Genomic DNA, 27,548 nt, shown 5'->3' with positions numbered 1-27,548 from the left:
GACTTTATTGGAGGATTTACAGTAGGTGTTTAAAGAGTCATGTCAGTAAAGTCCTCAGTGTCACATGTCACACGACGTGTTACAACTGTACACTCTTCAAAGTCAAATCAATACTGAGGACTGTACAGTGTGGTTACACTGGGGACCAGGGGAAGTGATTGTCATGTGTATATACACTAAAGCCTCTGGGTGTAAGCGGACAGTAAAAGCGTCTACAGGATGACCCACTGCATGGGGGCGCTGCTCTCACTTTCCATGTGGTAATCCTGTCATGAAGATAACAGAAAATGGACGGGCTCGTCCATGCAATACGTCAGCAGTCAAATATCGATCAGACCATGTTGTGGACTGTCCTTATTTTTACTTGAATGCACTCATCATCTCTCTCTCCCCATTTCCAGTCTACTGTCAATATCAATAAAGGCATAAAAGCCCCCGAGAAAATATTAAAAAGTAGGGATGCACCGAAAATGGTGGACCCTGTTGTAAACAGGTGTACTGCTTAACCATGGTGTCGTCTACAGTAACAGTTATTGTATTGACTTGTGCTGGTACATTGGAAATGTACCCATTCTGCATGCTGTGAATAACCAATCAATCAATCAAAACAGACAGAGAAGGGCCTGATCACCATGGAAACCATGGGCACATGCAGAGCTCTGCATCAAATTGACGTCAGTCTAGATTGTCTCAATTTATGAAAAAAAGGAACCTAATAAGGAATGTTTCTATCTACAGTATAGGTACAAATGATAAGAATGCAACCGTGACAAAGTCCATATTGTCAACCATATACCCTTAATTTGTCATAGACGGGTGAACACAGTTGAAAGTAATGATATTAATTATGGGTGTTTTTCGTTTAGGTGTGTCAGCATTCACAACGCCAGTTCAGTTACAGGCTGTAATGGACAATGTCTGTTCAGTTATGCTGGCACACAGAAACTAAATGAAACGTCCCACTGGGAGGAGACAGCCTGGCAGACCAAGGATGGGAGGATTGTATCTCCAGGCCACACTGGCCTTGGGACACATCAGTGGCTAGTAATGTTGCTTGGAAAATTATGCCCCTGTGACCCAACTCTGGTTAAATCGTTGAAGATGGTTAGATGGATGGATGGATGGTTAGATGGATGGATGGATGGATGGATGGATGGATGGATGGATGGATGGATGGATGGATGGAGACTACAAGGTAACTATGCTTGGAACTTGACGAATATTGAAACCGCAGCGCAGAGACATTTTCAGATCCACGGAACACAGCAGAATCAGGCTGGAACCCAGGCTATAGTGTACTGTATGTGGATGTAAACAAGATTGATCAACTACAGTATAAATGGCATAATTTATATCACCTATAAAATGTAGCAATGATTTAGTCTGCTAATCATAGAGCAGCAGCTGCCAGATAGGAGAGCAGAGGTCCCCGTTTCTCCTCCCCAGCCCTCCAGCCTGGATGCCTGGCCAACCCGTTTCTCCTCCCCAGCCCTCCAGCCTGGATGCCTGGCCAACCCGTTTCTCCTCCCCAGCCCTCCAGCCTGGATGCCTGGCCAACCCGTTTCTCCTCCCCAGCCCTACAGCCTGGATGCCTGGCCAACCCGTTTCTCCTCCCCAGCCCTCCAGCCTGGATGCCTGGCCAACCCGTTTCTCCTCCCCAGCCCTCCAGCCTTGATGCCTGGCCAACCCGTTTCTCCTCCCCAGCCCTACAGCCTGGATGCCTGGCCAACCCGTTTCTCCTCCCCAGCCCTACAGCCTGGATGCCTGGCCAACCCGTTTCTCCTCCCCAGCCCTCCAGCCTGGATGCCTGGCCAACCCGTTTCTCCTCCCCAGCCCTCCAGCCTGGATGCCTGGCCAACCCGTTTCTCCTCCCCAGCCCTCCAGCCTGGATGCCTGGCCAACCCGTTTCTCCTCCCCGGCCCTCCAGCCTGGATGCCTGGCCAACTCGTTTCTCCTCCCCAGCCCTACAGCCTTGATGCCTGGCCAAGGCTGCTTGCTTTGTGTAGCCTGGAGCTCAGCTGCATGGACCACGGCTCACTTCATAATTGGCTATAATGGGCCTGCCTTTTAAGAAAATGACAACTCCACGGTGAATACGATGTCATTATATTAGGTAATAAATAGGTTTAATATACTGTTTTGCAAGGCAGATGGGACGCATGGTGACGCAGGCTCTGTGCCTCAGTGGCCGATGACAGGGCGTATAGCTAGACAATCAGTGGAGCTGCTCTGAGTTTGTGAGCAGTCGTGACTTGACAGCTGATAAAATACGGACCATATGCTCCCAAATGTGTTGACCTCATCACATCTGGGATGAGGCGCTATGGTCATTTTCATCCCAAGGAGTGTTTTTTTGTGAAAAACGAATGCTTGGAATGAAAACACCCTAGTTTGACACGTCACGAGCAGTAATAGGTTGGAATGCACTACTTAAGTGTATAACCAATACAAATACAAAATTCATCTTTAAAATCAAGTTAAAAGAACACCTTATGTAAACCATACTGCAGTAACCCTGGGAAAATAATAATTCAAATGTATAATGCGTTGAAAGTGATTTTTTTTGCTATGTTTTTCTTTGTTTTTTATTTCTCCAATGTTTTTTATTTTCTTATTTTATATTTTATTTGACTATGTTTTATTTTGAGTTAGTGTTTGTAAACAATTGTAAGTATTGCCTTTGTTAAATGTTAAATGTTTGTCTGTGTCGGACCACAGGAAGACTAGCTTTTGTCAAGGCAAAAGCTAATGGGGATCCTTATAAACAATAAACAATAAACTAAAAACATGCTACTTAAAGCATAAATAAATGTAGAACATTTTGCCTTTATAATGGTTGTATGGTACCTCAACCTTCAGCAGCTGTCAAAAAGTCCCCTAGGGTGGTTGAATATAGAAACCAATGTGGGATATGATAGTAGACAGCTTTACAAACACATTGGTGGAGAAAATTCTTGGTGAGAAATGTATTCCCAGATTGTATTAATATCGCCTGACTAAAAGGACTGCAGTGTGTATATACACTATACCTAAAATGATACACGTACACTTTTGGTCCTATCTTATCTTATCCCTAAACGTCTTCGCCATATTTTACTATATTGAAAAACATTTAAAAACTGTTCAACTAGCCGATCTACATTGACACGTTGTGAGCTTGTAGATTTGAATTTGAATTTAAAAATGTTTTTCAAAATAGTAAAAAATGGCAAAATAAGTTTAGGGATAATAAGGGGTGGTGCAATATATAATATAGCACAAAGCCTCCCAGTTGGAAGTATATTTGTGTGGAAATATTTAGCTCACTCTCCTGGTAAACAAAAGGAAAAAAGGAGAGTAAAGTAAATAGTTAAGGCAATTGGCAAAGCAAAGCAAAGGAAAGGTACCATGTTTACCCTGCAGGGTAACTGGACTAAAGGTACTATGTTTACCCAGGGTAACTGGACTAAGGAAAGGAAAGGTACCATGTTTACCCAGGGTAACTGGACTAAGGAAAGGAAAGGTACTATGTTTACCCAGGGTAACTGGACTAAGGAAAGGAAAGGTACTATGTTTACCCAGGGTAACTGGACTAAGGAAAGGAAAGGTACCATGTTTACCCAGGGTAACTGGACTAAGGAAAGGAAAGGTACTATGTTTACCCAGGGTAACTGGACTAAGGAAAGGAAAGGTACTATGTTTACCCAGGGTAACTGGACTAAGGAAAGGAAAGGTACTATGTTTACCCAGGGTAACTGGACTAAGGAAAGGAAAGGTACTATGTTTACCCAGGGTAACTGGACTAAGGAAAGGAAAGGTACTATGTTTACCCAGGGACTAAGCTCAATAACTTGTTTACAGCCAGGCCCTGCTCATAGAACATTCCATGGTAGAGGGTTCAATGCCTTGCTCAAGGGCACTTCAGCGGTGGTACTTTTAACGTGCCGGTCCGGGGATACGAACTATAGCGACCTTCACGATATCAAGACCGCTCCGCAAACCGTTCGGCCACCGCTGCCACCTTTCATGGCAGCACTTTCATGTACGTAGAAACTAATTATAAAACTCAGCCAGTGCAACTCTGAGCCTCATGAAAACAATTTATTCAAAATAAACAACCTCTTTACTCTTTATATAGCAATTTAAAAGTTACAGCCCTAAACGCATGCACGTACGGCGTACACGTGCGTGCGCACACACACACACACACACACACACACACACACACACACACACACACACACACACACACACACACACACACACACACACACACACACAATTGTTTTATCAATTCTCATCCATTTGGTCCTTTGTGTCTCATTATTACATATGGCTCAATGTGTTGTGGCAGAATTGAACATTTAGATTCAAACAGCTGTACCCCAACGCAGCCTGGCCTGCCGTGGGTTTAGTGATGTAGAATAGACAGCTTTACCCCACCATACAGCCTGGCCTGCCGTGGGTTTAGTGATGTAGAATAGACAGCTTTACCCCACCATACAGCCTGGCCTGCCGTGGGTTTAGTGATGTAGAATAGACAGCTTTACCCCACCATACAGCCTGGCCTGCCGTGGGTTTAGTGATGTAGAATAGACAGCTTTACCCCACCATACAGCCTGGCCTGCCGTGGGTTTAGTGATGTAGAATAGACAGCTTTACCCCACCATACAGCCTGGCCTGCCGTGGGTTTAGTGATGTAGAATAGACAGCTTTACCCCACCATACAGCCTGGCCTGCCGTGGGTTTAGTGATGTAGAATAGACAGCTTTACCCCACCATACAGCCTAACGGCCTGCCGTGGGTTTAGTGATGTAGAATAGACAGCTTTACCCCACCATACAGCCTGGCCTGCCGTGGGTTTAGTGATGTAGAATAGACAGCTTTACCCCACCATACAGCCTGGCCTGCCGTGGGTTTAGTGATGTAGAATAGACAGCTTTACCCCACCATACAGCCTGGCCTGCCGTGGGTTTAGTGATGTAGAATAGACAGCTTTACCCCACCATACAGCCTGGCCTGCCATGGGTTTAGTGATGTAGAATAGACAGCTTTACCCCACCATACAGCCTGGCCTGCCGTGGGTTTAGTGATGTAGAATAGACAGCTTTACCCCACCATACAGCCTGGCCTGCCGTGGGTTTAGTGATGTAGAATAGACAGCTTTACCCCACCATACAGCCTGGCCTGCCGTGGGTTTAGTGATGTAGAATAGACAGCTTTACCCCACCATACAGCCTGGCCTGCCATGGGTTTAGTGATGTAGAATAGACAGCTTTACCCCACCATACAGCCTGGCCTGCCGTGGGTTTAGTGATGTAGAATAGACAGCTTTACCCCACCATACAGCCTGGCCTGCCATGGGTTTAGTGATGTAGAATAGACAGCTTTACCCCACCATACAGCCTAACGGCCTGCCGTGGGTTTAGTGATGTAGAATAGACAGCTTTACCCCACCATACAGCCTGGCCTGCCGTGGGTTTAGTGATGTAGAATAGACAGCTTTACCCCACCATACAGCCTGGCCTGCCGTGGGTTTAGTGATGTAGAATAGACAGCTTTACCCCACCATACAGCCTGGCCTGCCGTGGGTTTAGTGATGTAGAATAGACAGCTTTACCCCACCATACAGCCTGGCCTGCCGTGGGTTTAGTGATGTAGAATAGCTGTTGATTTATCAGAGCACGTCCCTGTAGGACACCCTCCAGCTCTGCATGGTAATGTAGGTCCGCTGCCTCTAATTAAGGCTTGCACATAACAGGCTATCTCCGCTCACTGCAATAGATTGGACTCCAGCGATCAAGACTTAACCCATTCAGGCCTGAAAAAAATGTCCTCTAAATCCTGACAGTTTTCTGAAATACCTAATGTTTCTAGGCCTATATATCACTCAATATTTCATGTCAAGGACCCCAAAGATGATATGTAATTGGCCGCTGACCCCCATCTGAAAATATGTTGTTCCAGGAACCCCTCAGAAGCAAAGATTTGAGTCAGAAACGTTCGTTCTGAAAAAATATATTCCAAATTTGAGGCACATTTTCACGATTAAAAAAAATAAATAGCAGACCTACAAGCTCGTAGTGCGCCACTCGGTGGCGCGCTATATGAGCTTGTAGATCTGCTATTTTATAAATCGCTAAAGCATAACATATAGTGCTAAACACCAAAAGGGGTTCCCGCCCAGAATGGATTAATGCCGTCAGCTCAGGCAGTGACCTGACCTTATTAGACATAAAGACAGCTCGACCGGGCTGCAAGCCCTTTATCACCTTTTTAATGTCCAGTCGCTCATTAGAAGCTCTTGTTAAAGCTTTTGTTAGGCTTCCTGTGAACCAAGTCTTTTTCTATTGCACTTATAGTCTCCATGGCAACAGACCACAAATCCACAGAAAACAAGCATGACATTATATACAAATACAGTATATACACTGTATTAACCCATTCTGACCTGAGATCAGATTCATACCAGGTTTCCACTGGACACACACTGGTCTGATTAACCCATTCTGACCTGAGATCAGATTCTAAAAATGTCAGTCGTTCTTCGATTTTTCAAAAATAGCAGACCTACAAGCTCGTATCGCGCCACTCGGTGGCGCGATATGAGCTTGTAGATCTGCTATTTTTCAATAGCTAAAGCATAACATGATGCTAACACCAAAATGGGTGCCAGGTCAGAATGGGTTAGGATTAATAAAGTATATATATCCCTGACTCGACGAAAGTAATGTAACTCACTCAGTACAGTACGAGAAAGAAAGAAAGATGAATTGCAACCAAACTGCCAGTCCCCACTGTCTGTCGTCCCCAATGACTCACACGGCAGTGAACATGAAAGGTGGCATTAAATATCAATGACTACTTGATAATAAGGCTCTAGGCTCCACTATCTTCAGTTGAGCAGATCTGAGGATTGAGACATAAATCTGTCTCCTTTATAAAATGTACAGTAGACATTCCGGCAGCCGGTATATAGACTCATGCGAGACAGGCTATCCGGTGGCAGCATGCAGGTATATAGCCTGGCTGTCAGAGTCAGACCATTTCGTTTCTGGCTGTCACCTGGTAAAGGTTGAACTGGTTTGACACCCACAATTTATCTCCCATTTCCCCAGAGGTGACCATGCCTAAAGTTTCGTACGTTTAGGGTGAGTGTTCTGAATCACTGCGTCCGATTTTGTCCTAAGAATAGGCAGCCGTGGTCATTATTTAGTATGCAGAGCCAACCCCTTTTGACAATAACCTTCATGCTTGTTCACCGTGTGTGCGTGCGTGCGTGTGTGTGTGTGTGTGTGTGTGTGTGTGTGTGTGTGTGTGTGTGTGTGTGTGTGTGTGCGTGCGTGCGTGTGGGCGGCCACGGTCTGCCAGCATTAATAATGTTGTCACAAGAGGATACAGCATGGAGGAATATGCTCAAATTACTTTATAGTATCTGTCAATAGAGGCTTGTGTTTTTCCCAGATACAGCTTCAGACACAGAGTCTAATGCACACACACACACACACACACACACACACACACACACACACACACACACACACACACACACACACACACACACACACACACACACACACACACACACACACACACACACACACACACACACACACACACACACACAATAATGTGTGTAATGTGTGTCTAATGGGAGCCCAGAATGTCAGAACATTAAATGATCTATAAAAAGCTGGTACAACCCACTGACACAAACAAAAAATAAAAACTAAGCTGTGATACTGACTATTTCGTCAACAAATAAAAACTAGACAAAAATGTCAGGGAGGGACTAGTGGAGAAGAGATCCAGTAGAACTAAATGTCAGGGAGGGACTAGTGGAGAAGAGATCCAGTAGAACTAAATGTCAGGGAGGGACTAGTGGAGAAGAGATCCAGTAGAACTAAATGTCAGGGAGGGACTAGTGGAGAAGAGATCCAGTAGAACAATGTCAGGGATGGACTAGTGGAGAAGAGATCCAGTAGAACTAAATGTCAGGGAGGGACTAGTGGAGAAGAGATCCAGTAGAACTAAATGTCAGGGAGGGACTAGTGGAGAAGAGATCCAGTAGAACTAAATGTTAGGGAGGGACTAGTGGAGAAGAGATCCAGTAGAACTAAATGTTAGGGAGGGACTAGTGGAGAAGAGATCCAGTAGAACTAAATGTCAGGGAGGGACTAGTGGAGAAGAGATCCAGTAGAACTAAATGTTATGGAGGGACTAGTGGAGAAGAGATCCAGTAGAACTAAATGTTAGGGAGGGACTAGTGGAGAAGAGATCCAGTAGAACTAAATGTCAGGGAGGGACTAGTGGAGAAGAGATCCAGTAGAACTAAATGTCAGGGAGGGACTAGTGGAGAAGAGATCCAGTAGAACTAAATGTCAGGGAGGGACTAGTGGAGAAGAGATCCAGTAGAACTAAATGTCAGGGAGGGACTAGTGGAGAAGAGATCCAGTAGAACTAAATGTCAGGGAGGGACTAGTGGAGAAGAGATCCAGTAGAACTAAATGTTAGGGAGGGACTAGTGGAGAAGAGATCCAGTAGAACTAAATGTTAGGGAGGGACTAGTGGAGAAGAGATCCAGTAGAACTAAATGTTAGGGAGGGACTAGTGGAGAAGAGATCCAGTAGAACAATGTTAGGGAGGGACTAGTGGAGAAGAGATCCAGTAGAACTAAATGTTAGGGAGGGACTAGTGGAGAAGAGATCCAGTAGAACTAAATGTCAGGGAGGGACTAGTGGAGAAGAGATCCAGTAGAACTAAATGTCAGGGAGGGACTAGTGGAGAAGAGATCCAGTAGAACTAAATGTCAGGGAGGGACTAGTGGAGAAGAGATCCAGTAGAACTAAATGTCAGGGAGGGACTCTAGTGGAGAAGAGATCCAGTAGAACAATGTCAGGGATGGACTAGTGGAGAAGAGTTCCAGTAGAACTAAGTATAAATCAGGCATTTCAACACCATCATGGCCCGCCAACATACAGTTTAGTTGACTAAATCAACTGTAGATTTAAGTCGACTTAAAGTTTTCTGATATTTAGTCGACAAAAGTTTTCTGATATTTAGTCGACTAAAACTAAAACATTTCAGATGACTGAAAGTAAATGGATTTTTTCCCCCCTAAAAGACTATGACTAAAACTAAATAAAACAATTCTGTCGAAATCAACACTGAAGAAAAGAAAACGTATTGGAAAAGAATGTACTTAAAATGTACCAAAAAAACCCCCGAATATAAAATATATATAAATTATCTGGTAAATCAAAAAGAAGAATGTAACTTCACCAATTCACTTGAACCACTAGGAAAGCTATACTCGCTAGAATAGATTGTGCCTGGCACCTTTTCTAAGCTTCAGGTTCATTTTCAAACAATCCGGTCAGCCCTTTAAAAAAAAAAAAAGCTTTCTTTGTAATTCAAACGTGAAGAATGTGCTCCATTTCATTCCAGCGTCCAGCGTGTTGAGCAGCATGGGTCTGCTAGTTAACCCATTCTGACCTGAGATCAGATTCCTACGAGGTTTCCACTGGACACACACTGGTCTGATTAACTCATTCTGACCTGAGATCAGATTCTAAAAATGTCAGTCGTTCTTCGATCTTTCAAAAATGGCAGACCTACAAGCTCGTAGCGCGCCACTCGGTGGCGCGCTATGAGCTTGTAGATCTGCTATTTTTCAATAGCTAAAGCATAACATGATGCTAACACCAAAACGGGTTCCCGTTCAGAATGGGTTAAAGGTCAACCAATATCAAGTGCATTCGGTTCGGTGTGCATGAAGGGAATTTTAATGTCTGGCCAACGGAACCCTTCCTTAGTTGTGTTTATACAAAAGGCCCAGCACTCGACAGTATAGAATGTATGGAGGGTGGGTGCTGCTGAGATCTGAAATAATAATAATATATGTTTCATGCAGAACAACACAATGCTGGACGGTACTACAGGTCAACTGGTAGTGGTCCTACCCCCCCCCCCCATGAGACTTACAAATCCCAAATGTTTATAAACAAATCCCAAAATGTTTATAAACAAATCCCAAAATGTTTATAAACAAATCACAAATGTTTATAAACAAATCCCAAATGTTTATAAATAAATCCCAAATGTTTATAAACAAATACCAAAATGTTTATAAACAAATCCCAAATCCCATGAGACTTGGTCCTACCCCCCCGACCATGAGACTTACTACAGGCCAACTGGTAGTGGTCCTACCCCCCCCCCCCCCATGAGACTTACAAATCCCAAATGTTTATAAACAAATCCCAAATGTTTATAAACAAATCACAAATGTATATAAACAAATACCAACATGTTTATAAACAAATCCCAAATCCCATGAGACTTGGTCCTACCCCCCCGAATACACGAACAAAATATTGCACAGAACAATATTTAGGCAAATATCCGTGATGCCGTCGTAATGACTGATTTTACACTGATTCTACAAGCTCACAACACGTCGCAGGAGCTTGTAGATCTAGTATTTATATATATATCTTGTAATCTAGTATTTTCAGCATGCAACCAAGTGTAAAATGACGTATCTCTGGTCCACTAGTCCCTTCCTAGCATTTTAAAGTATAGTTAAAATTTGTTGACAAAATTGTTATTATATTTAGTCTCAGTTTTAGTCATCATAGCTTAGTTTCCATGTAGTTTTCGTCAGTGAAAACAGGTAGTCGAGGAACATTTTTCGTCTTAGTTTTAGTCAACGAAATCAACACTGATGTGGGTATAGGCAAAACCTTTTTTTCTTTTAACAAAAAATAAAATACATAAATATAGTCATCAAAGATCATTTGAGCAACTAAGAACCTAACATCCATCTAACAGTAGAATATCTGTACAATAAAACTATATCTAAATGATTTCCCCCATTCTGAATTGCCATATATAGCCTTAATTTTATATTGTGTCAAATAATAACTGTGTTCCAAAAGTAAACACAATGATCCTGACGGTTTCACTACACACTATACACACTACACACTATGATAAGGATCAACTGACTCATGTTACTGCTGCCAAAATAGTAAAAACTAAAAAAAAACGCCAGAAACAGAATGTATCAAATATGAGTGATATTATTATTGATGTAAATGTGGGCTGACTGGTGTCTTGTCCCCGTTCGGAAAGAGAGCAGGGAGGAGGGAAGACAATGGGGTCTTTCACCCACAGCTTCCCACCATTACAAGTATGTTCCTCAGAAAAGGAGAGAGGGAGAGCAGTGTAGAAGAAAGTAGGACTCTAGGAAGGTGGTTAACTTAGGTCAAATGTGGAAATGTGTACCCACGCACACACACACTCTGATCATATTATGTACCATGTACCAGTACTACACACAGGAAGGCTCAAGCACATGTTGTCCACAATGTTTGGTCTCTTGTGACAACGCCAAACCCAGAGTAAAAGGTTCAATGTTACTTTTTTAACATTCTCAGAGAATGTACAACTTGTCGTAAAACATACAGAGCTCAACTTAATTGCCCAACGATGTCACCGAGATAGTTGGTTTATTTTTGGACCACAAATCATTATTTGAAACAATTCTATAAGAGGCGCCAAGATGACATTATTCTCCATAGAGAAATTACTTCCACACCAACCCAGGGGATGAGTGAGTGACGTCTTTGGTACTGCTTTCTTAACCTTATCCAGAAATAGTGCATTCGTGCATTACACCCCGAAACTGTCTTTGTCTTGACGTCAGATCAAAATGCGTTAACCTTATCCAGAAATAGTGCATTAGTGCATTATTACCCCCGCACAGCACTGTCTTTGATCTTGTTTCCCATCATCATTACGTGGCTGTCACAGCCTCAGTGGAAGTGATTGTTACAGGTGGGAGTGAAGTCGACAGGAGAAGTGCAGAGTGCATTGTTCTTCCAACCTTTTGTCCATGTTCCGAGTAAATGGTGTAATAAAAAGCTCGTGGAACTACACGCCTGCTGTCAGTGGGCTGATTTTGTTGACATTCTATAACTCTAACAACTGACAGGTTAACCCATTCTGACCGGGAACCCATTTTGGTGTTGGCATCATGTTATGCTTTAGCTATTGAAAAATAGCAGATCTACAAGCTCGTAGCGCGCCACCGAGTGGCGCGCTACGAGCTTGTAGGTCTGCTATTTTTGAAAAATTTGAAGAACGACTGACATTTTTTTAGAATCTGATCTCAGGTCAGAATGGGTTCATCAGACCAGTGTGTTGTCCAGTGGAAACCTCGTATGAATCTGATCTCAGGTCAGAATGGGTTAATCCATTTAGACCGGAGGACGATTCTACAATCGATTCTAAATCCTGACCGTTTTCAGAAAAACCTCATGTTTCAATGTCGGTGATTCTCAAACATTTTCATGTCAAGGACCCCAAAATATATACGTATGTAATTGGCCACCGACCCATCTGAAAATATGTTGTTCCAAGGACCCCCCCCCCCAGTAGCAAAGATTTGAGTTAAAAACGTTCGCTCTGAAAGAATATATATTCAATGATTTCAGGCACATTTTCACGATTTTTCAAACAGCTAAAGCACAACACAATGCTTAAAACACCAAAAAGGGTTCCCGCCCCAAATGGCTTAAAGATGCTGTTGCAGTGAGTAAAAAGATGAACGGGTTCATTGCTTTTATAGAACACAATGTTTCAGCTTTTTGATCATTTATTGTGGTACACAACAGCACCACAACAGCCTTTGATTATTACTAAAGCATTCAAACTGAAACCAATTCTAATCCTTAGTTTTTTTTTTACATGATTAATAGGTGTATGCAGGAGAGGGAAAATACAATCTGAACTTGACATCCATCAATTGAATCCTCTGCAAAAGCCATGACAACGGGACAACCCAATAAATGTTAATGGCTATCAACTTATAAAAGCTGCAGGAACATGATGAGAGACCCTCTGACAGGTTTGCTTCAGGCCCTGCCTCTGCAATCTATAGCCCAAAAACAACCACCATATCAACCGCTTTCCTAGCCCCGAGGCGTCTGAGAGTTTCTCATTAGCCGCCCATACACATGCGCTGTAGCGCCTCTCACACACACACACAGCTCCCCTCATCAGACTGTAGCGCCTCTCACACACACACAGCTCCCCTCATCAGACTGTAGCGCCTCTCACACACACACACAAACACACACACACACACACACACACACACACACACACACACACACACACACACACACACACACACACACACACACACACACACACACACACACACACACACACACACACACACACACACACACACACACACACACACACACACACACACACACAGCTCCCCTCATCAGACAAACAGCCGTTCCGTCCCCACGCCCCCAATGTCTCCCACAAGAGCCTGTCAGGCATCAATAAGCCTCAACTTCCTGCAAAAAGAGGCCATTGCTCAAAATGTGCATTTTTGTTTTTCAATTTAAAATCTACAATATTATAGGGATGGGTACAGCATATAAAAACCAGAACAGGGATACTGTTTCAGTATCTATATGCATATAAGTGTATCATGCATGTCTAAAAAGGAAAACAAACGAAAAAGAAACTTGTTGCAATTTTAAGGCATCGTCAATTATTGTGACTTGCCCCAAGATTAACAATACCAGTTGGGCAACAGGGGTTATTATTATTTTTTTGTTTTTATCCCATGATTTTGTAACCCATTTTTTCTCCCAGTGTCAATTATCTAATGTAATCCTGGGCGCTACACTTCCTCTGCCAATCTGGGGGGGGGGGGGGGGGGGCAGCGGACTGACCTCATGCTTCCTTCTATGCATGAGGAGTCCAAGCTGCTTCTTTTCACCTGACTTCCCCCGGCCGGACGTAGCGCGTGGAAGGAACACGTTAGGGGGAGGCAGTTTAGAGACCAGGATTACTGCATGTTTTTGTGAGGGTACCTACCCTAGGGGACACGGGGAGAACATGTGAGGGTACCTACCCTAGGGGACACGGGGAGAACATGTGAGGGTATACCTACCCTAGGGGACACGGGGAGAACATGTGAGGGTACCTACCCTAGGGGACACGGGGAGAACATGTGAGGGTACCTACCCTAGGGGACACGGGGAGAACATGTGAGGGTACCTACCCTAGGGGACACAGGGAGAACATGTGAGGGTATCTACCCTAGGGGACACGGGGAGAACATGTGAGGGTATCTACCCTAGGGGACACGGAGAGAACATGTGAGGGTACCTACCCTAGGGGACACGGAGAGAACATGTGAGGGTATCTACCCTAGGGGACACGGGGAGAACATGTGAGGGTATCTACCCTAGGGGACACGGAGAGAACATGTGAGGGTATACCTACCCTAGGGGACACGGGGAGAACATGTGAGGGTACCTACCCTAGGGGACACGGGGAGAACATGTGAGGGTATACCTACCCTAGGGGACACGGGGAGAACATGTGAGGGTACCTACCCTAGGGGACACGGGGAGAACATGTGAGGGTACCTACCCTAGGGGACACGGGGAGAACATGTGAGGGTACCTACCCTAGGGGACACAGGGAGAACATGTGAGGGTATCTACCCTAGGGGACACGGGGAGAACATGTGAGGGTATCTACCCTAGGGGACACGGAGAGAACATGTGAGGGTATCTACCCTAGGGGACACGGGGAGAACATGTGAGGGTATACCTACCCTAGGGGACACGGGGAGAACATGTGAGGGTACCTACCCTAGGGGACACGGGGAGAACATGTGAGGGTACCTACCCTAGGGGACACGGGGAGAACATGTGAGGGTACCTACCCTAGGGGACACAGGGAGAACATGTGAGGGTACCTACCCTAGGGGACACGGAGAGAACATGTGAGGGTATCTACCCTAGGGGACACGGGGAGAACATGTGAGGGTATCTACCCTAGGGGACACGGGGAGAACATGTGAGGGTACCTACCCTAGGGGACACGGGGAGAACATGTGAGGGTACCTACCCTAGGGGACACGGAGAGAACATGTGAGGGTACCTACCCTATAGGGGACACGGGGAGAACATGTGAGGGTATCTACCCTAGGGGACACGGGGAGAACATGTGAGGGTACCTACCCTATAGGGGACACGGGGAGAACATGAAAACTCCACACAGAAGGCACACAGATGCCTTATTAACTACAGTACACTGCAGGCAGCACTGTAAACGAGATGGCTGAGTGACTTGCCAAGCATTTCATACAGCATCACCAATGGAAAAATATTGAACCACTTGAACCCTATAGCGTCATTATTCTGGGGGCAAACAATCAGTGAAAATAGCATCTATACAATCCCATAACATGTCGTAATACGACACGTGGTGATCTTGTTGTAAGCAAGTAAGTAGCCTTGCCGAGCCATGAGGCCCATAGGGGCAGGAGCCTATCTCCTGTTTCTGTAGCCATGAGGCCCATAGGGCAGGAGCCCATCTCCTGTTTCTGTAGCCATGAGGCCCATAGGGGCAGGAGCCTATCTCCTGTTTCTGTAGCCATGAGGCCCATAGGGGCAGGAGCCTATCTCCTGTTTCTGTAGCCATGAGGCCCATAGGGCAGGAGCCCATCTCCTGTTTCTGTAGCCATGAGGCCCATAGGGCAGGAGCCTATCTCCTGTTTCTGTAGCCATGAGGCCCATAGGGGCAGGAGCCTATCTCCTGTTTCTGTAGCCATGAGGCCCATAGGGGCAGGAGCCTATCTCCTGTTTCTGTAGCCATGAGGCCCATAGGGGCAGGAGCCTATCTCCTGTTTCTGTAGCCATGAGGCCCATAGGGGCAGGAGCCTATCTCCTGTTTCTGTAGCCATGAGGCCCATAGGGGCAGGAGCCTATCTCCTGTTTCTGTAGCCATGAGGCCCATAGGGCAGGAGCCTATCTCCTGTTTCTGTAGCCATGAGGCCCATAGGGGCAGGAGCCTATCTCCTGTTTCTGTAGCCATGAGGCCCATAGGGGCAGGAGTCTATCTCCTGTTTCTGTAGCCATGAGGCCCATAGGGGCAGGAGCCTATCTCCTGTTTCTGTAGCCATGAGGCCCATAGGGGCAGGAGCCTATCTCCTGTTTCTGTAGCGTGAGGCAGCTTGATGTACAAGTACACCCCCTGGACGTGATGCTAGTATGTCTCAGGGACTTACCCCCCAATCCAACCCTTGATGCTGAGTGTCAAGCAGGGAGGCACTGGGTCCCATTTTTACAGTCTTTGGTATGACCCGGCCGGGGATTGAACCCCAACCTCCCAGTCTCAGGGCGGACAGCCGGACACTCTAACCACAAGGCCACTGAGCTGGTTGTAGCTATTATTTTCTGCAAAGATAGTTAGTGAAGACTCAAGAGTGAAGACACGCATGTGCCTATAGCATTAGGGGGATTCGAGACGAAAGTAAGTATAGGGTTTAACTAAGTGGTCAAACAAACTACGATGTAGTAAATTCCTTGTGGTATCAAATACGTGTCATTAAAAATGTATCCCATGAATACAAAGCAAAAGACCTGAGTTAATGTTAAACAACTATCGGAGTACAAACGAATGCAATGTAAGACGTCAGCAAGCGCTGTCAGTGTCAACATTCTTTGACACTATGGAGATAGTACTGTGTAGTCAAGTGGGCATAGTGTAGTCAAGGGCAACAAAGTCATCACTTGCTCTTGGCAGAAACTGTACAGAACAAAGCAACACCACTGAGATGTTTCTTCCATTCCATCAGTGACCTGCTTCTGACTTGTACTCCTTTGAATAGCATCATTCTGTCCATGAATCATGACAGTTATTGGAGAAAAAAAACAGAATTCTTGCCAAAGCTTTCGTGTTGTTCGTGTTGAATGGATGAGAGAAGGATGGATGCAAGCAGAGAGAGTGACATTATAACTGCAAAGAATACTGTCACCCCTGACTGATTTATCTTTGCAGTCGATTACAGCCTAAAGCAACCCGTTCTCAAGACTACTGTCTTTCTATTAGAAATTCCTGATATTATTGAATTAGATATTAACTGGGTAAGACTGCCTTTCAATCCTATGCCCCCTATAAACATGGAACTGTCTACAATCAGTCTTAAAACTGAAGAACTTGATTTCACTTAATCGATTTAAATGTCTTGAATGGAACAATTTGACATAATAGCTGTACTTCTTTTTGTTTATTTTATTTTATTTTTTCTTGTAATGTTTGTTATGTACAGTGTAATCAGGGGCGTCGTTGTAAAAGAGAGCCGGTTCTCAATTGACATCCCAGAATAAAGAAAATAAAAATACTGTGACACTACAGTATATCTCTCATATAGCGTATCTTTCATTACTTATGACACGAGGGACCGTATGTCAATCTGCAATACCTGCCCTCTCAGGCGCTGAACAGTTGGTACATAAAGTACATCTGTTTGTTACCCCGTGCACACTGTCTGCAACAGATTCACGGATCCTCCACAATAAATGTACCAGTCATGGTTACTGATGTGTGACCGGTTGTCAATCCACCGTCTGCAATGACGACAGACACAATACAGCAGACTGCAACAGACTCACACATCCCTCCAACAAAATAAATGTACAAGTCATGGACCATGTTGTCCATGTTGATAAGAACAACATCCCCAAAACATTAATGTACCGTCATAGTTACTATTGTTGATGATGAGAACCTTTGTGTAGATTGATGACTTCTTACGGTAACAACAAGTGCAAAACTCGAGGTCGGATTAAGGCTTATGAATATGAAAGGTATGCAGACTGCAGAGTTCCTTGATCTTTATGTATACTTAACCCATTCTGAACGGGAACCCGTTTTGGTGTTGGCATCATGTTATGCTTTAGCTATTGAAAAATAGCAGATCTACAAGCTCATAGCGCGCCACTGAGTGGCGCGCTACGAGCTTGTAGGTCTGCTATTTTTTGAAAAATCGAAGAACAACTGACATTTTTAGAATCTGATCTCAGGTCAGAATGGGTTAATCAGACCAGTGTGTGTCCAGTGGAAACCTCGTATGAATCTGATCTCAGGTCAGAATGGGATAAAAGAAGGTATCCTATGCCGGAAATTGCCACCCTATATAAGTCACAACATGTCACAATGCTATGCATTGTGAGCTCAACTCAACTCAGCTTTATCATAGCCTTGCAGGGTAATTCATATTAACTCATAAATGTTTTGGTATTGTATAAGTGAGCAGAATTACCGTGGCATTACTTGGCTGGGGACCCACATAAAAATCACACCCGTGTGAAGTGAGTGGTGCAACTCCGTGAGGGGGTCCCCGGGAAGTTCCAGACCCACAGGAACGCGCCCATGGGCGACGGACGGTCTAATTCCAGCGAGCCACCCCGCGTCCGAAACGGTTGAGAAATGACAGAGATATACCGTGCGGGGGACCTTAGAGTAGAGGTTCCCAACCAGCGCTACGTGGACCGGTCCGCGGGACACGTGCCACTGTCCCGTCGTATAAAAATCCATTTGAAAACAGTGAGAAAAGAGAGAGGTCAAACACCAGACCTGATGGCCGTTGAGCGTAGAGCGCAACGCTCAATCACCCGTTGGAATGCAAATGCTCGCCTTTCAGGCTTCCTTTGTATCCTACTCGTCTCTTTGAAAACGCCTCTGATTGTGCGGCGGTGAAAAGTTGACTCGTCTGTTCACCGACTGTGATTTATTTATATAAACGGCTTGGAGTCAGTGTTACTTCCATGTTGCGTAGCACTGTCTGTCCAATCCTTGGAGTCAGTGTTACGTCCATGTTGCGTAGCACTGTCTGTCCAATCCTTGGAGTCAGTGTTACTTCCATGTTGCATAGCACTGTCTGTCCAATCCTTGGAGTCAGTGTTACTTCCATGTTGCATAGCACTGTCTGTCCAATCCTTGGAGTCAGTGTTACGTCCATGTTGCGTAGCACTGTCTGTCCAATCCTTGGAGTCAGTGTTACGTCCATGTTGCGTAGCACTGTCTGTCCAATCCTTGGAGTCAGTGTTACGTCCATGTTGCGTAGCACTGTCTGTCCAATCCTTGGAGTCAGTGTTACGTCCATGTTGCGTAGCACTGTCTGTCCAATCCTTGGAGTCAGTGTTACGTCCATGTTGCGTAGCACTGTCTGTCCAATCCTTGGAGTCAGTGTTACGTCCATGTTGCGTAGCACTGTCTGTCCAATCCTTGGAGTCAGTGTTACGTCCATGTTGCGTAGCGCTGTCTGTCCAGTCCTTGGTATCTTTACCGTTCATGTATGCTCTGCGGACAGCAGCAGCAGCTGTAGGCTATTTTGTCACGACGGTGCTAATGAAACCAAACGCTACACGGTGACGCTACAGGATTATTATTTCATGTCAAAACGATGGCAGCGGGGAGCCTAGTTAACCCATTCTGACCGGGCACCCATTTCGGTGTTAGCATCATGTTATGCTTTAGCTATTGAAAAATAGCAGATCTACAAGCTCATAGCGCGCCACCGAGTGGCGCGCTACGAGCTTGTAGGTCTGCTATTTTTGAAAAAAATCGAAGAACAACTGACATTTTTAGAATCTGATCTCAGGTCAGAATGGGTTAATCAGACCCAGTGTGTGTCCAGTGGAAACCTCGTATGAATCTGATCTCAGGTCAGAATGGGTTAAGGGCCAGTCAACTGTCTGCCATGAGAACATTAGGCTTTGGTACGATGACGCGCGCATCCCCTACTACTGCATACAGTAGAGGGTCCCTACCCTTGAGGGTCCCTCTACTGTACTGTACTGTGTGTGTGTGTGTGTGTGTGTGTGTGTGTGTGTGTGTGTGTGTGTGTGTGTGTGTGTGTGTGTGTGTGTATGTGTGTGTGTGTATGTGTGTGTGTGTGTGTGTGTGTGTGCGTGTGGCTGCGCAACAGTGACACTTGGTTGTGAAAACCAACCAAACACACAGCCACGGACACACGTAGCTCCGTAAGGGAGTGGTGGCACCTCTCAAAAACCACTGTCCTATAGCTGTCCTATAGGAAATAGAGGTTTATTACATCCACTTGATTATGTCCATGACATAATTTAGTGATTGATTATTACCAACTAAAATAAAAAAGGGCAGAATAAATGTCCTTTCCAGAGTATTTGGAAAGCTTCTCATGGCCCTGGTGGGTTTCACAGATGCTCATGTTTTATTCTACCATGCAGCCATTTGCACAATAATTGTGTCTTTTAGAGGACAAAAAGAGAGAACACATCTACAGTAACCTTTCCTTTATCATGAAATGCACAATTATTGTAAATTTGGACATTTCTGAAATGTATTAGTAGGCTAGGCCTATTTATTTTCCTAAAGATCGCTCTGTTTCTTAACTTTTGTTATATATATTTTTTATCATCCCACGATTTTGTAACCCATTTTTCACCCCTGTGTCAATCATCTAATGCCCAGGATCGGGCTCTACACACCCTCCACCAACCTAGTCCCCATATATGGGGGACAAGGGGAGACCAACCTAGTCCCCATATATGAGGGACAAGGGGAGACCAACCTAGTCCCCATATATGGGGGACAAGGGGAGAGCAACCTAGTCCCCATATATGGGGGACAAGGGGAGACCAACCTAGTCCCCATATATGGGGGACAAGGGGAGAGCAACGGACTTGAACTCATGCTTCCTTCATGCCTGAGTGTCCAAGTTGCTCCTTTACAACCTGACAGGGGGGAGTTTCCCTGGTTGGACGTCGCGTAGCGCGTGGAAGGAACACGTTATTCCAACCAGTTCCTTTCCCCTCCATCAGGCGCCCCGGCTGGCCAGGGGGAGGCGTTTCTTAACTTTTGTAGGTGAACTATGTTTGTTGTGTTTGACGTGTGCTAATAGGGATCCATAGTCAAGTCAAGCCAAGTCAAGTCAGGTCAGGGCCTATCAGGGTCTATCAGACGGTGTGCACCAGAAGAGAATGATTTGGCTGTCAATTTGCTGACCATAATTGGGAGGTGTGTCATCAATAGCATTAGATATTGAGACTATAGCCTGTTTTCAGTGAGTCATCATTAGCCTGGCTGACAGGAACACGTGCAGCTATAAGTAATTGGTGTTTGTATCCTGGAGCTGATGGATTGGCCTCCTGATTATCCCCCCACCCCCCCCAACTCATTTTGTTTGACAGAAACTAGCTTTTCAAACTTGCCCTTCAGCCCTGTGTGCCCTACATGAGAACAACAACAACAACAAACAAACAAACACAAATTGCAAACACTTGATTGCATTTCTTATCCCGATTTGGGGTGGGAACCCCTTTTGGTGTTTTAAGCATTATAATATGCTTTAGCTGTTTATAATAGTGCGGCACTCGGTGCCGCGCTATGAGCTTGTAGATCTGCTATTTTTGAAAAATAGCAGACCTTAAAACGTTTTTAACTCACATCTTTGCTTCTGGGGGGGGGGGGGGGGGGGTCCCTGGAACAACATATTTTCAGATGGGGGTCGGCGGCCAATTACAGATAATTCTGGGGGTCTTTGACATGAAAAAGGGTTCAGCACCACTGACATAGAAACATGGGATTTTCTGAAAACTTTTAGGATTTAGAAGACATTTTTTTAAAGAATCGTATTCACTGACAAAACGCTATCCCATTCAGGACACACAGAGCTTTGCTGTCTGATCCTACAATACCCAGAATCCACTGCAAATCTCAAACAGCGTTGACAGAGAGAATGGCGGTCATCTTTTTCTGTCTGTATGGTCACTGTTTTATGTCTGTATGGTCATTGGTCACTGCCAGGACAAACTATGGTGCTTTTAATTGGTTGCTCAGCGATACAGAGTGTTACGGGGTGTTATGTGGCTGCGCTATTTCAGTGACAATAAGATGAGTCATTAATTTGTTATAAGCTTGCTCTAGCTCCCATTGTCCCCCATATATGGGGACTAGGTTGGTGGAGGGTGTGTATAGAGCCCAGGATCACATTAGATGATTGACACAGGGGTGGAAAATGGGTTACAAAATCGTGGGATAAAAATTATTTAAAAAAAAAAGGAAAAAAAAGTGAGGATTACAGAACATAAGAGCAATATAAGAACTGGGGATGAAAAATCTCCTGTGGCGAGACACTTTAACGAGGGTGGGACATAAAGTGTGCTCTCTTAGGTTCCAGCTGTTCAGCCCTTTAAAGAGAGGTGATAAACTGCTGTTACAGACAGAAGCGTGGTACGACATACACACCTTACAAACTGGGGACCGTGATAAACTGCTGTTACAGACAGAAGCGTGGTACGACATACACACCTTACAAACTGGGGACCGTGATAAACTGCTGTTACAGAGAGAAGCGTGGTACATACACACCTTACAAACTGGGGACCGTGATAAACTGCTGTTACAGAGAGAAGCGTGGTACGACATACACACCTTACAAACTGGGGACCGTGATAAACTGCTGCTACAGAGAGAAGCGTGGTACGACATACACACCTTACAAACTGGGGACCGTGATAAACTGCTGTTACAGAGAGAAGCGTGGTACGACATACACACCTTACAAACTGGGGACCGTGATAAACTGCTGTTACAGAGAGAAGCGTGGTACGACATACACACCTTACAAACTGGGGACCGTGATAAACTGCTGTTACAGAGAGAAGCGTGGTACGACATACACACCTTACAAACTGGGGACCGTGATAAACTGCTGTTACAGAGAGAAGCGTGGTACATACACACCTTACAAACTGGGGACCGTGATAAACTGCTGTTACAGAGAGAAGCGTGGTACATACACACCTTACAAACTGGGGACCGTGATAAACTGCTGTTACAGAGAGAAGCGTGGTACGACATACACACCTTACAAACTGGGGACCGTGATAAACTGCTGTTACAGAGAGAAGCGTGGTACGACATACACACCGTACAAACTGGGGACCGTGATAAACTGCTGTTACAGAGAGAAGCGTGGTACGACATACACACCGTACAAACTGGGGACCGTGATAAACTGCTGCTACAGAGAGAAGCGTGGTACGACATACACACCGTACAAACTGGGGACCGTGATAAACTGCTGTTACAGAGAGAGAGAAGCGTGGTACAACATACACACCGTACAAACTGGGGACCGTGATAAACTGCTGTTACAGAGAGAAGCGTGGTACGACATACACACCTTACAAACTGGGGACCGTGATAAACTGCTGTTACAGAGAGAAGCGTGGTACGACATACACACCTTACAAACTGGGGACCGTGATAAACTGCTGTTACAGAGAGAAGCGTGGTACGACATACACACACCTTACAAACTGGGGACCGTGATAAACTGCTGTTACAGAGAGAAGCGTGGTACGACATACACACCGTACAAACTGGGGACCGTGATAAACTGCTGTTACTGAGAGAAGCGTGGTACATACACACCTTACAAACTGGGGACCGTGATAAACTGCTGTTACAGAGAGAAGCGTGGTACGACATACACACCTTACAAACTGGGGACCGTGATAAACTGCTGTTACAGAGAGAAGCGTGGTACGACATACACACACCTTACAAACTGGGGACCGTGATAAACTGCTGTTACAGAGAGAAGCGTGGTACGACATACACACCGTACAAACTGGGGACCGTGATAAACTGCTGTTACTGAGAGAAGCGTGGTACAATGGTACATACACACCTTACAAACTGGGGACCGTGATAAACTGCTGCTACAGAGAGAAGCGTGGTACGACATACACACCTTACAAACTGGGGACCGTGATAAACTGCTGTTACAGAGAGAAGCGTGGTATACGACATACACACCTTACAAACTGGGGACCGTGATAAACTGCTGTTACAGACAGAAGCGTGGTACGACATACACACCTTACAAACTGGGGCCCGTGATAAACTGCTGTTACAAACAGAAGCTTGGTACAATGGTACATACACACCTTACAAACTGGGGACCGTAATAAACTGCTGTTACAGACAGAAGCTTGGTACAATGGTACATACACACCTTACAAACTGGGGACCGTGATAAACTGCTGTTACAGAGAGAAGCGTGGTACGACATACACACCTTACAAACTGGGGACCGTGATAAACTGCTGTTACAGAGAGAAGCGTGGTACGACATACACACCTTACAAACTGGGGACTGTGATAAACTGCTGTTACAGAGAGAAGCGTGGTACGACATACACACCTTACAAACTGGGGACTGTGATAAACTGCTGTTACAGAGAGAAGCTTGGTACATACACACCTTACAAACTGGGGACTGTGATAAACTGCTGTTACAGAGAGAAGCGTGTTACATACACACCTTACAAACTGGGGACCGTGATAAACTGCTGTTACAGAGAGAAGCGTGGTACGACATACACACCTTACAAACTGGGGACCGTGATAAACTGCTGTTACAGAGAGAAGCGTGGTACATACACACCTTACAAACTGGGGACCGTGATAAACTGCTGTTACAGAGAGAAGCTTGGTACATACACACCTTACAAACTTGGGACCGTGATAAACTGCTGTTACAGAGAGAAGCTTGGTACGACATACACACCTTACAAACTGGGGACCGTGATAAACTGCTGTTACAGACAGAAGCTTGGTACGACATACACACCTTACAAACTGGGGACCGTGATAAACTGCTGTTACAGACAGAAGCGTGGTACATTATACACACCTTACAAACTGAACACCTGAAAGGGCTCTCAATGAGGAGTTACTACTAGGATGCTTATTTATAATACCTTTTTCTTATCCTTCATAAAATTGTGTAAAATCTGAGTCTGAGTCGAGAAATAAAACAAGAATCCTAAAAGGATACAACGTGAGTGCTGGCATTTATTCTCACAGTGAATTCTGTACTGGCCATATATGGAGCGTGTCTTGAGTGTACAGGGTTTGATGAGGTGATATCTTTTCACCCGGAAAAGTTGTTCACTATGTCTAACTTTCAAAAGAACTAAAAATAAAAATAAAAATATAATGACATGTTATTTTTGTCGTAATCTCTCAGTGGAGACGAACTGGGAATGTGTTCTATAAAGGCATCGCTACAAAGCACGGCAGGGAACCATGGAGCATCAGAACGCCTCTGCAGTCGCACCACAATCACATGTTTTTTCTCTTTAGAGCATGCGGAGAAGACTCATTAAACTGGGTTAACCCATTCAGGCCTGACGTCGAAACTTATACAAAATGTCTTCTTAAATCTTCTTTTGTGCCACATTTTCACGATTAAAAAAAAATAGCAGAGCTACAAGCTCGAAAAACCCATGTTTCTATGTCAGTGGTGCTCAACCTTTTTCATGTCAAGGACCCCCAGAATTATCTCTATTGGGCCACGGACCCCCATCTCAAAATATGTAGTTCCAGGGAACCCCCAGAAGCCAATATTTTAGTTAAAAATGTTCTCTCTCAAATATATTCAGGACTCGAAGATGTGCGTCACATTTTCACATTTTTCAAAAATAGCAGATCTACAAGCTCGTAGCGCGCCACTCGGTGGCGCGCTACGAGCTTGTAGATCTGCTGTTTTTCAATAGCTAAATTATAACATAGTGTTTAAAACACCAAAAGGGGTTCCCGCCCAAACTAGGTTAACACTGTGAGAATATGAGTAGAGAATAAAAAAATGACGACGCCATATGACAGATATTGATGGGCAGCATAATTGCCGAAGGCAGACAAGGGACGCCCATCCATTACTGAACCTGAATATGTAAACATTTAATGTCCGACCCAGGATGAACCTGTCCATGTTTTAAACAGTATAGATTAAAAGTACACTGTATGGTTCATTATGTTTCCTGTAAACAAACTGTTATGAGATTTAGGTTGAGGAGGGCTGTTGAGGGCAACGTTTTGAGGAATTTCATTAACCCATTCTGACCTGAGATCAGATTCATACGAGGTTTCCACTGGACTACACACACTGGTCTGATTAACCCATTCTGACCTGAGATCAGATTCTAAAAATGTCAGTCGTTCTTCGATTTTTCAAAAATAGCAGACCTACAAGCTCGTAGCGCGCCACTCGGTGGCGCGCTATGAGCTTGTAGATCTGCTATTTTTCAATAGCTAAAGCATGACATGATGCTAACACCAAAACGGGTTCCCGGTCAGAATGGGTTAATGTTGCTATTAATTAATGTTGACTTCACAACAACTCCCAAAAACAGATCTAGAATTGAACAGAATATTCCTGTTCACTGAGATGCACATTAAACTGTCGTGAAGCGTCGGAATCAATGTACAGTAGCTACTGTAGAGTGTCTTATCCGGTTTCAGAGAAAATGCACACAATTATTTGTTGCGAACGCACTGAGCACTTACTATGAGACCTAGCAGATCATGTCTGTCTGTCTGTCTGTCTGTCTGTCTGTCTGTCTGTCTGTCTGTCTGTCTGTCTGTCTGTCTGTCCATGTGTCTGTCCCGCTATCCAAATATGGAGTGTGTTGCATCAGCAATCACTCAGCTCCATATATGGGCACAAAAGGGGCCAGGTCCACTCAGCTCCATATATGGGCACAAAAGGGGCCAGGTCCACTCAGCTCCATATATGGGCACAAAAGGGGCCAGGTGCACATATACAGTAACAGCGGGACAGACACAAAGACAGACAGACAGACAGACAGACATGATCTGCAGGGTCTCAGCTGCGTTCGCTTCCCGCGTTTGCGCGTCTTACTGGTAATTATAAGGATGGAGAGGAGCCTAATCACAGCATCAGAAATGAATGCATGACCATGACAAAAAACACAAGAAGAATTAGTTACTTTCTATATGTTAAAAAAAAATTGCTTCTGCATGATGCAGTAAAATCCTGTTAATTTATCCATTTGTAACAAACCAAACCAAATGGACCCTTAGCATGTCATCTCTTTCACCTCCTTCCCTCAGGGAGGAGATATACCAGTCCATCCATGCTAGTAGCTCAAGATGGACAAACAGCTTTTCCCCTTACGCAGTCAGACTGCTAAAGGATCGATCACTAAATGAGCATTGACTGTCCCCTCACATGCATCACGCACTCTGACTCTGGACTGGGATAACTTATTGGTTCCTTTTTCATCCATCATGCACTTTAAATATCACCATGCACTTCACTCTGTGTTGTATGTTACGTGTTATGTTAGTGTTTTTATGTACTACGGTTATGTGGGTCGAGCTCCCTAGACATGTCGTTGTATGCTCAGTGTATGCTTTGTGTGCAATGACAAATAAATGTCTATTCTAGGTGTCCATTTGGTTACATTTGTGGAATGTCAGAGTAAAATGAACACTCGGCGAACAGCGAGAAGGATGATTTGGTAAAAGGTACGAGGAAGAGTGGAAGCCAGCTTACACTTTGTTGCATTGTCCTCCAGACAACCCTCTGGGCGTAGCAGAGAAATAGAGAAGAAAGACATTTAATTGGACATTGTGAAGGCAACAGTGAGCGAGAGGGAGACAGAGAAAGATTATGAGAGTAAAAAGGCGGGTTACAAACTTACATGGCATCTAATAAATCATGGTGGTGAAATATTCAGTCCTATATACTGGCCGCAATGCCTCTGTTTCTGATTCTCGGACTTTCACAGATTAAATGTCCAACAGTGTCTGACAATCAAATCTGATGAATGTGAAGATCGTGCAAAAAAAAGCATCTAGAGAATTGTTCTGAGGTGGTT

The 27,548-nt window shown here is 44.7% G+C and overlaps 1 protein-coding gene across 1 annotated transcript in view; it reads right to left on the bottom strand.

Annotated features, from left to right (window-relative positions):
- Positions 1 to 27,548, bottom strand: part of gpc6a (glypican 6a) — a 234,772-nt gene that overhangs the window by 11,886 nt on the left and 195,338 nt on the right. The window lies entirely within an intron of this gene.

The sequence above is a fragment of the Protomyctophum bolini genome (genome assembly GCF_963924005.1).
Source record: "Protomyctophum bolini genome assembly, chromosome: 1".
NCBI classification, from domain to species: Eukaryota; Metazoa; Chordata; class Actinopteri; order Myctophiformes; family Myctophidae; genus Protomyctophum; species Protomyctophum bolini.
Note: the sequence above shows the minus strand (reverse complement) of the source record. Positions and strands in the feature narration are given on the sequence as shown.